The sequence below is a fragment of the Mobula birostris genome, chromosome 13, assembly GCF_030028105.1.
Source record: "Mobula birostris isolate sMobBir1 chromosome 13, sMobBir1.hap1, whole genome shotgun sequence".
NCBI classification, from domain to species: domain Eukaryota; kingdom Metazoa; phylum Chordata; class Chondrichthyes; order Myliobatiformes; family Myliobatidae; genus Mobula; species Mobula birostris.
Window position 1 is genome coordinate 82,478,154 of NC_092382.1, and position 15,505 is coordinate 82,493,658.

The window sequence follows — 15,505 nt, forward strand, 5'->3', positions numbered from 1 at the left end:
AGTTGTTAACAAATACAACAAAGGCAATAAATACTTTCATCAAAACCGACATTGACTTTTTTTTTATATAAAAATACCTTGATCCCATTTCAATCCATTTTAAAGGTAAATAACTTTAGAAAAGACTATTTACACTCAAACCCATTTAGATTAACACTACCTTGGAAAGAACACACATGAAAAAAAAATCACACAACAGTCAGATAAAACTTCTATGTATATATTTTCATCAAAAATGAACAGAATTCAGCACTCCATGTGTGCATTTGCAATCACAATAAGAAATACAGACCGGAAAACTTAAATGAGAGGCCAACTCAAAGAAATGAGTCATCACTATGGAAGAAAACATTAACCAGTGGAATGAGTATGACCCTCCATGGGAGACATCCCAGTGATCTGAGCAGACCAGATGGTGACAAGGAAGCATTGAGCACCTGACTGAGAGTTGGATCCCTCTTCCCAGAAACAGAGGGGTTCCTTGCAGAAATACTGGACAAGCTGGTTAACAAAAGGGGAAAAAAAATCGAAAACACATGAAATACAAACAAACAAGGCAGCAAGTGCAGAAAATGCCAAGAGAAACCAGACACAATCCAACACATGCCAGGATCCTGCAGCAGTTTAATTCAATTTGATCACTTACAAAGGTACAATCAAGTGATAAATATCATTCATCAAAATCTTGCTTTAAAATACAAACTCATGAATGCCCTCCATCACTTCATAAAGGCACCATAAATTCAAGCCTGGTCCAGTTTTAGAGTCAAAATCTTACAAATTATATGATAATCAACACATTATTTCAGATAGGACAATCCATAATAACCATTCAGATATAATATTACAGGATAAACAAGTGGGAACAACTCCCGCAATAGATAAAACCATTCCCAACACACACATGTTCCTCGACCACTGGAGCACCTCACCACAGGCATCGTTTGTGCCATCAGTCAGACAACCAAATTATTTTCTCTGTCAATCAGCTTCCAAATGTTGCTACTCTGACATTCGTTGCCACACCCCGCTGCTGATTCCCTTCTCCTCATCATACGTTCTTACCCTGACCATCGTCCAGAGCCTCAAACTCTGCCCTGTGCAGACCCGCCTCTGGTTTCTGACCCTGCTCCACTGAACATCCAACTAATGGTTTCCTATTCTGATTTCAGTCTTTAGAGGACAGTGGTATTTTCTAACAACCCTTTAGAAGCACAGAAAATGACATGTAATGTGGAAATGAGCCCTGAATAAGGAGGTTAACCCCCAATGTCATTCTTCCTCAGCCCAGAGATTTGAGAGGCGAAGGGTATCTCAGACAGAACTGCAGTCAGCTCGACTTGTTCAGTCTGCAGAAAATTCAAGGGAAACCTCTTCACCCACAGAGTGGTGACTGGAACCCATCCCACAGGGAGAGCGAGAGATGAACAACAGCAGAGGACTTAAAAGGACTGTCATGGAACAGAATCACTGGCAGGGTCCAGCCAGCCTGAGCTGACTCTCTACTGAACACTAGGTGAGTTATAAATTCACTAAGTCCCTGACACAGAGTTTAAAATAGAACTGATTTATTTGTCTCAGATGCAGTCCCATTAAAGGTGAATATGCAGCAGAAGAAACTCCTCCCATGCCCAGTGACCAGGGTGCAGAACTGGGTGTGGTGAGCAGCAGCAATAATTGCAGAGTTCAGCACCGACAGTCCTCTCAAAATTGCATTCAGCAATGGTGATGGACAAATATCGAGCATGCAGCTTATTGAAACTTTCTCCCCAGTGTGAACCCAGCAGTATGTCACAAGTGTAACACGCTGTAAGGTTTCACTGCTAATGTAATGGCCTCGGTGCAGTGTTTCACTGCTGAGGTAATGGTTTCTCTGTAGCAGCAATGTTTAGGTTACGACTAGAGATAACAGGGTTTTGGAGTGCGGAGCTATCCAATGAGTGAAATGTTCTTTCTTGTGAGTCTGGAAGAGAGATTTTTGTGGTCTTTTGCCAGGGAGAGATGAAAAGACGCGAATGGAGAGAGTGGGCTCTTTTTGTTCTTCGCTAACCATATAGTCAAAGTAAGAATTATAAAGCTTAATTGTTTAATCACATATTGTGTACTGTTTGGTATTTCAGGGTACTGATGGTAACAGGGGACAGATCACGCAGCATCCTCCCAAACGAGATTTCTTAAGTTTGGCTCGGCTGGGGGGCTATCACCCCCTATATTAAGCTGCTAGCTGAAGCAAGAGTTACACAAGGTTAGATGACTGAGTGAATCCTTTCCCACATTCACAGCAGGGGAACGGCCTCTACCCAGTGTGAACTTGCTGGTGTCTCTGCAGTTGAGATGACCAAGTAAATCTCTTCCCACAGTCTGAGCAGGTGAATGGCTTCTCCCCAGTGTGAACTCGCTGATGTTCCTTCAGTTGAGATGATGAAGTGAATCCCTTCCCACATTCCATGCAGGTGAATGGCCGCTCCCCGGTGTGAACTCGCTGGTGCGCCATTAGGGTGGATGACTGAATGAATCCCTTCCCACAGTCTGAGCAGGTGAATGGCCTCTCCCCAGTGTGAACTCTCTGATGTGCCTTCAGTTTAGATGATCGAGTGAATCTCTTCCCACACACTGAGCAGGTGAATGGCCTCTCCCCTGTGTGAACTGACCGGTGTGCTTGTAGGTTGGATGACTGACTGAATCCTTTCCCACACTCTGAGCAGATGAACGGTCTCTCCCCAGTGTGAACTCGCTGATGTACCTTCAATTGATATGATGAAGTGAATCCTTTCCCACAGTCCGAGCAGGTGAACAGCCGCTCCCCAGTGTGAACTCGCTGGTGAGATATTAGGGTGGATGACTGAGTGAATCCTTTCCCACAGTCTGAGCAAGTGAATGGCCTCTCTCCAGTGTGAACTCTCTGATGTGCCTTCAGTTGACATGACCGAGCAAATGCCTTCCCACAGACTGAGCAGGTGAATGGCCTCTCTCCAGTGTGAACTCTTTGATGTATCTTCAGTTGAGACGACCGAGTGAATCCCTTCCCACAGTCTGAGCAGGTGAACGGCCTCTGTCCACTGTGAACTGACTGGTGTATCTTCAGATTAGATGAGCAAGTGAATCCCTTCCCACAGTCTGAGCAGGTGAACGGCCTCTCTCCACTGTGAACTGACTGATGTACCTTCAGTTTAGATGAGCAAGTGAATCCCTTCCCACAGTCCGAGCAGGTGAACGGTCCCTCCCCGGTGTGAACTCGCCTGTGAGCCATTAGGTCAGATGACCGAGTGAATCGTTCCCCACAAATTCAGCAGATGACCAGCCTCTGCCCAGTGAGAACTGACTGGTGTGTCCACAGGTGGGAAGACCGACTGAATCCCTTCTCACACACAGAACAGGTGAATGGCCTTGTCCCAGTGTGAACTTGCTGATGTACCTTCAGTTGAAATGACTGAGTGAATCCATTCCCACTGTCTGAGCAGATGAGTGGGAACTCACCCGTGTAAGATGACGGGCGTGCCAGTCGGTCAGATGAGCGAGTGAATCCCTCCCCACAGTCTGAGCAGGAAGGATGATCGAGTGAATCCTTTGCTCCACTTCTTAAACATCTGGACAGAGACAGCAAAACTGGTGTGTTGTGTTCAACGTTCCCGTAGACAAATTCCTTGTCAGTTTTAACCTGTAAATAGATTTACAAAATCCATCAATGGGTGTAGGACAACATTTCAGATGAGATCACTTCAGTTGTCAAGGTGTGATCTGGCATCACACTGTTACAGTGAAGTTCAACCCAAGTTGGAAGGAGAGATCATCTAACTGGGCACAGTGCTGGTACCTGGAATGATCATCAAATTCTCTGATGCTCTTTCTGTCTCTCTATGAATGGGGAATTTCTGCCATCTCCAATCTGTGACCTGGCCCCACAGTTACTGAAACCCTCTCGCACAAATTCCGGCAGTGCATTCCACACTACCACCACTCTCTGTGTAAAACACCTACCCCTGACATCCCCTCGGTATCTATCTCCAAGCACCTTAAAACTATTGCCCCTCGTGTTAGCCATTTCAGCCCTGGGAATAAAACTCTGGCTATCCACATAAACAATGCCCCTCATCATCTTATACATCTGAATAAGGCTCTGAACATAAACAAGGAAATTATGCATTGCTTTGAGGATTTGTTAGAAGTATACACAATTATGAGGGTATAGATAGGGTAAATGCAAGCAGCCTTTTCCAGTGAGGTCGGTGGGATGACAACCAGAAGTTGTGGGGAAGTGGGGAAGTGTGGAAGGTGAAAATTTAACGGGAATATTTGGAAAAGCTCTTCGCTGAAATGGTCGTGAGTGTGTGGAATGAAATGCCAGCTCAAGTGGTGAATATGAGGTCAGCTTCACCATTTCAAAGAAGTTCAGATGGGGGTCTGGATGGTAGGGGTATGGGGGGCAATGGTCCCGGTGCAGGTAGCTGCATTAGACAACTTAAATGTTTTTTTGGGCATTGACTAAATGGGCCAAATAGCCTGTTTCCGAACAGAACTTCTCCATGTTTCTATGACAGAGAAGCTGGCCAAACTTGTTTGGAAGGGTAGAGGTAGGAGTGACAATGGAGCAGCAATGGCTGGAACTTCTGGGAGCAATTCGGGAGCTGAGTGATCGATAGATCCAAAAGAAGCATTGGAAAGGCAGGAGGACACAACCGTGGCTGAAATGAGATGCCGAACCAACAGAAAAGCCAAAGGGATGGCAAAATATAGAGCAAAAACTATTGGGAAGCTTTTAGAAACCTACAGCAGATGACTAAAGAAAAGTCAGATGGGCTCAGGGCATGGAATTATGATATTGATTAATGAGTTTTGGTAGCACCCAACAGTCTGAGGCATTTCGAGGAACAAAATATCCCGGGCCTCAATATCTCTTGAAAACCAAAGTTCCCTGCACCAGTTACCTTTCAACTTTTATTTTGGCAGGCACATACAAACTCTACACCCTCAAAATTTCACTTCTGAAGGCCTCCCACTTACCAAGTACTCCTTTGCCAGAAAACAGCCTGTCCCAAACCACACTTGTCAGATCCTTTCTGATACGATCAAGATTGACCTTTCTGCAATTTAGAACCTCAACCCATGGTCCAGACCTTTATTTTTTTTATCTTTACTTTGAATTTCATGGCATTATGATCACTAACTTCTGTCATCAGCCCTGGATCATTTCCTAACAGCTCATTGCACACTTCTACATCAGGAATTCTACATACTGACTAAGGGCACATTTGACAAACTCTACCCCGTTTAGTCCTTTGACAGTATGGGAGTCTCAGTCAATATATGTAAAGTTAAAATCACTTACTGACTCAACCTTCGTTTCTTGGCATGGTCTGCGATCTCTCTACAAATTTGTTCCTCTAAATCCCTCAGACTGTTGCATGCAACCAAGTCCCAATAATGGCTACAATATCAGAATTCCCTGTCCTGTGCTCCTCTGGATTTCGTACAATGCTTCATGCATTGTGATATACACAGCTCTGCACATTCATTGCACCATGCTCGAACATTTGATTGCTTACTCTATGTGACGTCTGAACAACATCTGACTGGTGTCAAGAAAACAAACTCTCCCTGATTGTCACAAAAACAAAGGAGCTGATTGTGGACAACAGGAGGAATGGAGACAGGCTAACCCCGATTGACATCAGTGGATCTGGGGTTGAGAGGGTGAACAGCTTTAAATTCCTTGGCATAAACATCATCAAGGATCTCACATGGTCTGTACATACTGGCTGTGTTGTGAAAAGAGCACAACAGCACCTCTTTCACCTCAGATGGATGAAGAAGTTTGTGGTGGAGCCCCAAATCCCAAGAACATTCTACAGGGACACAATTGAGAGCATCCTGACTGGCTGCATCACTGCCTGGTATGGGAACTGTACTTCCCTTATTTGCAGAAACCTGCAGAGAGTGGTGCGGACAGCCCAGCGCATCTGTAGATGTGAACATCCCAATATTCAGGACGTTTACAGAGACAGGTGTGTAAAAAGGGCCCAAAGGCTATTGGGGACCTGAATCACACAACTACAAACTGTTCCTGCTGTTTAACATTCAGGAAAAGGTACCACAGCAAAAGGACCAACAGGCTCCAGAACATCATCTTCCACCAGGCCATCAGACTAATTAATTGATTTCTCTGTTATATTGATTGTCCTATGTACAAACTATTTATTATAAATTACACATTGCACATTGAGACAGAGACATAACATAAAGATTTCTACTCCTCATGTATATGAAGGATGTATGTAATAAATTCAATTTAATTCACCCTCTCCAATATCTGTTCTGTCATTCTGGCTCCCTTTCCCCCTACAACTTATGTTAACCACATCACCCCTCCCCCCACACTAGCACTAGCAAGCCTTACCACTAGGATATTAGCCACTCTTGTTCTGTTTCCTTAACTAACAAATCCCCTATCACCCTTTTGACTTTCCTCTGCCAGGTAATCCCCCCAACAGTTTCTAAAGTGGTCCACCTCTTGTTGTGGGGGATGACCACAAGAGTACTCTGCGATGGCTATTTAAACTCATTCCACTTCCTGATGCTCACCCAGTTTCCTGTGTCCTGCACCTTGGGTGAAAATCACCTCTCTTCATGTCATAGCTATCGCCCAGCCCCTCAAACTCCCGGATGATCCAGAATTCATTCATTTCCAGCTCCAACTCCTTAGAGTGAAGGGTTACAAGCTGTAGCTGGATGCACATCTTGTAGGTGAAGGCATCAGGGACACTGGAGGTCTCCCCACCTTCCCAGCAATGTCACCTGTAATTTGTAACAACCAGTGTGCACATAAATCTTGTACTGTGCATTTTTCACCCAGTGACAACGTGCACAGTGAATTTTATACAGAGAGGTATTCATTTTAACAGCTGGCAAATCACTGTCAATAGGAACTTTGATCTCCTCCGGGTTTGATCGAGTTCGTCTGCACTCTCACACAACCTATGTAGCAGGCCTGTAATGGGTAATGAAGGATTTTCTCACCAGAGCTTTTGCACATTGTCCATATGTGCTTTGCTTGCTAAAATATGCTTCAAAAAGTCAGATTTCCACATATCACTACACTTCTTCCCAGTTGCAAATTGTCCAGCAACTTTTGCATCACCGCAATACACACAGGTAACACCAGTTTCTGTATTGTACATAAATATTTCCCCTGAACCCTCCCCCAAATGTGGTGAACTCATTGATGGTAATGCCAATGAATATAAAGGGAGGCGCAGTAGTCTGTCTCATTGGAGTCTGGCACATTTGTGATGTGAAAGCTATTTGTTGCCCAGGACAAAGGTGTTTGATATCATTATCTTCACAGAGTGAATGGGTCAAAACATGTCCTCACGGGTAGAAAGGTCCAGAACAAGAGGAGGTGAAACAAGCAACACACACAAAATGCTGGAGGAACTCAGCAGGCCAGGCAGCATCTATGGAAAAGTGTACTAATGCTGAATTCCGGCATTTTGTGTGTGTTGCTTGCATTTCCAGCATCTGCAGATTTTCTCTTGTTTGTGATTGGAGGTGGAACAAAGGTGATTTTCTCAACTGGTGATGTAAAAGATTTTGTTCCCTTTCTCCAAATTCCTAATCATTGCACTTAGACAGCTGGAGCTAGCTCTGTCTGAGAGATCCATCGGCTCCCATTCCCTCATCAGCCGGAAGCTCCCTGGGGTCAGGGTAGGGATCGTGGGGCTGAGAGAGGGAAGAGAACAGGACTGTTCCGGGAGCGCGGGGCACAGCAATTGCCCCTCAGTCGGTGGTGAAAACGGTCGCACGCAGAAACACTTACCACAGCGATATCCGAGGCCTTTTGTGTACTGCGCATGCGTGATATTCGGGACCATCCGCAACCCTGACGCCTGCGCATTCGATCGGTGCTTCAGCGACAGCGAAAGCTGTTACGCTGAGCTTTCAGGTTGATCACGGAGCCGTTGAAAGTTTCTGCAAGCACCGGTTCAAGTACAAACCCCAGTGTTTTTTTGTGTAGAAAACTCAGCACCTCTTTTAACGCAGAAAGCACTCCCTTAAAACAATACAATTAATATCAGCAAACTTTCCGCGTGTTTAATGCCAAAGTAGAACTTTCTTACAAATGCAGATATAAAACACAAGAGATTCTGCTGTTGCTGGAAATGCAGACATATACACATAAAATGCTGGAGGAACTCTGCAGTTCAGGCAGCAACTAAGCAGAGGAGTACACAGTCAATGCATGCTGAAGGGGCTCGGCCTGAACGCTGCCCATTTATTCTTCTCCACATTGACTGCCTGATCTGTTGATTTCCACCAGTATTTTGCAGAAATTAACCACATTTTTTCGATCAACCAGTTTCCAAATGTTTCTGATCTTTCATTTTAGCCGCATCCTGCTGATCTGATTCCTCTTCCTCCTCCTCCTTGTAAACTCCAGTTCCCATCTCTTCCTGGAGCCCCAAAGTCCTGACTCAGGCTGGTAACTCTTTGGTTTCTGACTCCCCTCCATCGAAGATTCACTCGTTAGTCTGCTGTCAGACTTCAGCAGTGCATTGCAACAACCCAGCTGTCTGAGGCACAGTCCTTTGAAATTAGTGAAAATGACACCAAAAGTTGAAAAGAGCAGGGAAGGAGGAGTTTAACCACCTTAGTCCGGAGCCCTGAAGAACGTGAAAACCACGGTGAGCTCATCGTCTTATTCCGTCTGGAGAGAATCATGCAGGAAATTCATGCAGGTGTATAAGATAATGAGAGTCATTGGTTGTGTGGATAGCCAGAGGCTTTTCCCAGGGCAAAATTTCCTTCCTGATGAGAAGTTGCTGATGTTGCAGCAGCTGGGATGATTGAGTAAAACTCTTTGCTCACTCCGGACAGAAATGTGGCCTCTATTTATTGTGAACTCACCGGAGCATCACAAGGTGTGTTAACTGAATGAGTCTCTTCGCACACACGGAGCAGGTGAACGGCCTCTTCCCAGCGCGAAGCTGTTGGTGTATCTGCGATGGCCGACTGAATCCCTTCCAAAATGAGAGCCAGTGAATGACGTCACACTGCTATCAACGTCATGGCAATGTATCCAATCAGATCACGGACATGGACACGTGATCGGGCTCTCCTTGTAGCGAGTGGGGCGCTGTCTTCTCCAGCATCTCCGCCTCCACATTCAAGGATCGGCGGCATTCAAGCGCTGGTGAACTGACAGAAACAGCGGAACGAACGTGCTGTTGTGTTTGTGATTCCCATGCACAAATCCTTTGACTCTTCTACACTGTTAAAAGTTTACAACGCACGTCAGTGGGTGAAGGACAACATTTCAACTTAGAAAATTTCAGTCTCCATGGTTATTTCTGATAAAAACAATTTCACAACTGAAAACATTTCGGAGGAACAAGAAACACACATACAAATGCTGGTTGAACGCAGCAGGACAGGCAGCATCTCTAGGAAGAGGTATAGTCTCGTTTCGGGCCGAGACCCTTCGTCAGAACTAACCGAAAGAAGAGATAGTAAGAAATTTGAAATTGGAGGGAGAGGGGGAGTTCCGAAATGACAGGAGAAGACAGGAGGGGAGGGGTGGATCAAAGAGCTGGAAAGTTGATTGGCAAAAGGGATACGAGGCTGGAGAAGGGAGAGGATCAGGGGACGGGAAGCCTGAGGAGAGAGAAGCGGGGGGGGGGGGAGCCCGGAGGGTGGAGGGCAGGCAAGGAGTTATAGTGAGAGAGACAGAGGGAGAAAAAAGAGAGAGAGAACAATGGGGGAAAATAACAAATATATTTTAAAAATAAATAAGGGATGGGGTATGAAAGGGAAGAGGAGCATGAACGTAAGTTAGAGGGGTCAATATACATGCCATAGGGTTGGAGGCTACCCAGACGGAATATAAGGTGTTGTTCCTGCAACCTGAGTATGGCTTCATACATATCAGAATGGGAATGGGACGTGGAATGAAAATGTGTGGCCACTGGAATAACAAGACCCTTCTTGGGCCTGCAGGTTGTCCCAGTCGGTGTTGTAGGGACCGGTGCTCGGAGCCCAGTTGTTCCCAAACTGTGTCAACAATTTGGCTCAGGGACCAAGTCAACATTCCCCAGTCTGTTATTGACAAAAATAATGTACATTTATATCCTGAAAATGACACCAACTGTATATTAGATCCTGAGAGTTTCGGGAGTTTGGATAAATTAAATGAGGGTGTCTGCGGGTTTTTGTTTCCCGGGGTTTGTTTCCACGTCCTGATATCGATGGAGTGAAGCGGGAGTTCAGAGCCGACACAGAGGGGTCGGATACAGGTCAGACGGGGTAAGTTACAGGCGACACTCCGCTCCGGGACCATCAGCACCGGAGCACTTAGAGTAACGCCGCAGTAATTCCGGTCAGAGAGAATATTAAATGAAACCAGCATGGACACTTTCTGATCCGATCCCCTGACAGAGTGTGAAGGAGCCGCGGCGAAGAGTAGTTGCAGAATTTAAAATAAGCGAGCCGAGCCGGGCCCGTGTGGGCGGAAGCCGAGGAGGAGATCGACGCCTGCGAACGGGGGAAGTAAATCTGCAACGAGCTTTGGAAATTGTCCGTGGACAAAGTCGGAGACAGCGGGGCTGAGCGGGACCGGACAGTGTGAACAGATGTGACCGGATCGCGGGAATCATTGTCGCTGAGAAAGTTGCCAAGGCTTTCTCGGCTTTGCATATCAGTCAGAAACCTGATGGACAGAGATTTACACTGATTTTCCGAAGCGTTCCCGGCCTCCTTCCCGAACCCTGCTCTCCGTGCAGTCAGCGCCCCGGACCGGAACGTTTCTCCCGGCATCGGCACCTTTGAGGCGCCGGCGATCGCCGCCTTCCGCGTTTTAAACCTCCGGGAATCAGCTGCTCTCTATTTCCAGCATCTCCCTGCCCCGGGACCCACGGAGCGGACAGACAGTAACCCACTCGCTCTCTCTGTTGCTTCCCAGTGAATTTAGTGGCGATGGTGATCCTGTCCCGGGGAAAGTGCGGCCTCTCCACCCGCACCACTCGCTACCTGGTGGCCACGGCAGCGGCGGATCGACTGACCATCGTGTTTGCGGTGATATTGTGGCGGGTCGGTTACTATTACTTCCCCGGGACTTTCCTGGACATCACCCGTGTGCAGTGTGATCTCTGCCCTGGGACAGGCAGCAACAGAAAGTTCTGTGTGGTTCACCGTCACTTTTACATTTGATCGGTTTGTCGCTATTTGTTGCCAGAAGTGGAAAATAAAATATTGCACCGGGAAAACTGCGCCTGTGGTTCTGACAACAACCGGCGTTCTGCTCTGTTTTAACAATGTGCCCTTCGTCTTTATATATCGTCCTGTGAAAGTGATTGACAATACACCCTGGGACTGTATTGAAATACCGGGCTACTATACAGATCCCGGGTGGGTGGGATATGACCGGCTTTCTACCGTCCTAACGCCATTACTCCCGTTCGTGTTAATACTGTTCAACGCTCTGACAGTCAGACACATTTTAGTGACTAGTCGCGTCCGTAAGGGTCTGAGGGGTCAGAGCAAGGCGGAGAACCGCAGTGACCCGGAGATGGAGAGCAGGAGGAGGTCTGTGATCTTACTTCTCACCATCTCCGGAAGCTTCAAAATCCTGTGGTCGGTGAGTGTTGCCGAATTTCTTTATTACACCATTGCCGGACTGGATCAATATAATTACCACGATTCTGAATACATTTTTCAACACACCGGAGACAGACTGGTGATATTAAGTTGTTGCAGAAACATGTTTATTTATGGGGTAACTCAGTTCAAGTTCAGAGAGCAGCTCATCAGCGCAGCGAAATATCCGCTCACGTCAATTATTCAACTAATTAACAAATAACATATCTAAGCTCTTCTCGGAGGCCGTCGCAATGTTTTCGATCTTGACTCTACAGAGCCAATGATTATTGTAGAACGTGGCAGCCGGGAGAGTAAATCTGGTTTCGAGCCCGAGAAAAACACAGCCCAGGAAAACCGTACCCCGCGACTCCACTCCTACCGATTCTTCAGCTCATCCTACCATTTATTTTCAGTTTCCACCATATTCCCGCGCTCGTCACCGCCAGACCCATTTCGGTCTGAGAAAACGGAACAGGTTCTGGGGACATTCAAGACCAAATCGGCAAAAAATGCAACTCATTTGTTACCTTAGCCTTTTGCAGAAGAATGAAGAAATCACCAGGGCCTGTTATTGTGGCAAATCACCACCAGGTGGCAGTGTTGTCCATAATAGGGAGATGTTTCCAGAGATACGGAGGGGTGGAGGGAGCTGGAAGCCAACCTCGCAAGTGGCTGAAATACTAAACCTGCCCCAAACTACTCTCTTTACCGCTAGTCAGGGTCCCAAACAGTCCTTCTGTGTGAGGCAACTCTTCAGCTTCGTGCCAGACAGGGTCATCTGCTGTTTTCTGTTCTCCCCGTATGGCCTCCTCGACATTAGTGAGAGCCGCTGTCGTCTCTGCACTCTGACCCAATGAGATGCTGGAGATGCAGAGTAACATACACAAAATGTTGGAGGAACTCAGGAGGTCAGATAGCTTCTAGAGAGTGGGGGGGGGGGGGAAGCATAGCAGAAATTTCTTGCTAAGACTCTTCCTCGGAAATGGAAGGGGTGGGGTATGCGGAATAAGATGTTGGGTGGAGGAGAAGGATTACAAGCAGGCAGGTGATTGGTGAAGCCAGGTAAGAGCGAAGGTGAGTGGGCGGGGAGGGGGGAGGTGAAGTGAGAAGGTGTGAGGTGGTAGGCAGAATAGGCAAAGGGCTGAAAATAAGAAATCTGAGAGGAGACGAGAGCCGACCATGGGAGAAAAGGATGGAAAAGAGGCACCAGAGCGAGCTGATCGGCAATGGGCAAGAGAGGAGGTAAGAGGGGAGAGAGAACCGAGAGGGTGGGGTGTGGGTGGAAAAAATGTAGAGTAGAAGTTAAAGATATCGACGTTCATGCTGTCAGGTTGGAAGCTACACAGATGTGTTATGAGGTGCTGCTCCTCCAACCTGGGAGTGCTGTCATCGCGTCAGTCCAACAATGATCCGGCATGTTGGAATGGGAAGCGAGAGTGGACTGGCCACCTGGAAATACGTTTTATTGCGGTCGGAACGAATGTGCTTGACAAGGAGGTTTTCCAATCTACATCGGGTCTCGCTGAGGTGCAGAAGGTCGCACTGGAAGTGCCGGATACGGTAGATGAACCCGACAGACCCGCAGGTGATGTGCTGCCTGAGCTGGAAGGCTGAATGGAGCTGACGGAGGAGGTAAGTAGGAGCGTGTAGGACTTCTCTGGCTTTGCAAGGTTACGTTCCAGGAAATAGATCAGTGGGGGGAGACGAGTGGACAAGGAAATCCCTATGGAAAGCCGGGAGTTGGGGTGGGGTTCAGTAAAAGATGAGCTTGATTGTTGGAGACAAGAGAAGTTGTGGAGGTGACTGGGATATGGAGTGAAGGTGAATTTTCCGGACATGGAGCAATTGGGTGTGAGATCGGCATCAATGGTGGTGGAAGGGAAACTGTATTCTTTGAAGAAGCAGGACAACTCTGACGATCTGGAAAGGAAAACCTCATCCTGGCAACAAATGTGACGGAGATGAAGGAACTGAGGAAAAGAAATAGCTTTTTTCACAGGAGGCAAGATGCAAGGAGGGTTAGTCAAGATATCCAAGCAAATCGGTAGGTTTATAAACAAAAAGCGTGAGGGTGTTTTATGAGCCCTGCCATCCGCCACGGGCAGTGTCTTTCTCGAGTCAGCTGTCGCCTGAATGCACCAGGGTGGATGGTGGAGGGTTTTGCAGAGATGGCGAGTGCTGTAGGGGTCGGAAGGGTTTATAGAAATAGGGAGTGCTTTAGGGCTCGGAAGAGTTTTCACAGATGGCGAGGGGTGTTTGAGCGTTTCTCTACCACTGAGGGAATGTACTTTACTTGTAGTTCCAACATGGCATTTTTGTCTGCAACAAAATGAAACCCATATTGTATCAGAGTGTTTTGCGAATAATGTTTGTGCAACATTATGCTGAGGGAACCCGAGTACCTAACTGCAGACCCACAGTCCCTACACTGTATTATATCTGCCACTTTTATTTCTTTTCCCGAAGTGCCTGACTATACAGTTCCCTACACTGTATTCCATCTACTATGATAATCAATACATTATTTCAGATAGGACAAACCATAATAACCATTCAGATATAATATTACTGGATAGACAAGGAGGAACAACTCCCTCAATAGATAAAACCATCCCAACACATCTTGTTCCTCGACGCATGAAGCACCTCACAACAGGTACTGTTTGTGTCATCAGTCAGACAAACGAATTATTTTCTCTGTCAATCAGCTTCCAAATGTTGCTACTCTGTCATTCGTTGCCACACCCCGCTTCTGATTCCCTTCTCCTCATCATACGTTCTTACCCCAACCATCGCCCAGAGCCCCAAACTCTGCCCTGTGCAGACCCGCCTCTGGTTTCTGACCCTGCTCCATTGAAAATCCAACTGATGGTTTCCCATTCTGATTTCAGTCTTTAGAGGACAGTGGTGTTTTCTAACAACCCTTTAGAAGCAGGGAAAATGATCCATAATGTGGAAATGAGTCGTCAATAAGGAGGTTAACGACCAATGTCATTCTTCCTCAGCCCAGAGATTAAATAATATCTCAGACAGAACTGCAGTCAGCTCGACTTCTTCAGTCTGCAGAAAATTCAAGGGAAACTTCTTCACCCACAGAGTGGTGACTGTTTGGAAACCATCACCATAGGGAGAGCGAGAGGGCAACAACAAGGCAGGATTTAACAAACTGTCGTGGAACAGAATCACTGGCAGGGTCCAGCCGGCCTGAGTTGACTCTCTACTGTACACTTGGTGTGTTATAAATTCACTAAGTACTGGAGACAGAGTTTAAAATAGAACTGATTTATTTGTCTCAGATACAGAATATTAATCTCCAGTCCCATTAAAGGTGAATGTGCAGCAGAAGAAACTTCTCCCATGCCCAGTGACCAGGGTGCAGAACTGGGTGTGGTGAGCAGCAGCAATAATTGCAGAGTTCAGCACCGACAGTCACTCTCAAAATTGCATTGAGAAACAATGATGGACAAATATCCAGCATGAAGCTTATTGAAACTTTCTCCCCAGTGTGAACCCGGTAGTGTGTCACAAGGTTAGATTACTGAGTGAATCCCTTCCCACATTCACAGCAGGTGAATGGCCTCTCCCCAGTGTGAACTCAATGATGCACGTTTGGTTGATTTGGCTGAGAGAATCTCTTCCCACAGTCTGAGCAGCTGAACAGCCTCTCCCCAGTGTGAACTCACTGGTGTGCCAGCAGATCAGATGACCGAGCAAATCACTTCCCACATTCTGAGCACATGAATTGCCTCTCCCCAGTGTGAAATCACTGCCATGCCAGCAGATCAGATGACTGAGTGAATCCCTTCCCACAGTCTGAGCAGGTGAGCCGCCTCACTCCAATGTGAACTCGCTGGGGAGCCATTAGGTCAGATGACTG

At 46.7% G+C, this 15,505-nt stretch overlaps 1 pseudogene; it reads right to left on the reverse strand.

The window, feature by feature from the left end:
- Nucleotides 1–276: 276 nt before the first annotated feature.
- Nucleotides 277–3,283, reverse strand: LOC140208021 (uncharacterized; annotated as a pseudogene).
- Nucleotides 3,284–15,505: the final 12,222 nt, after the last annotated feature.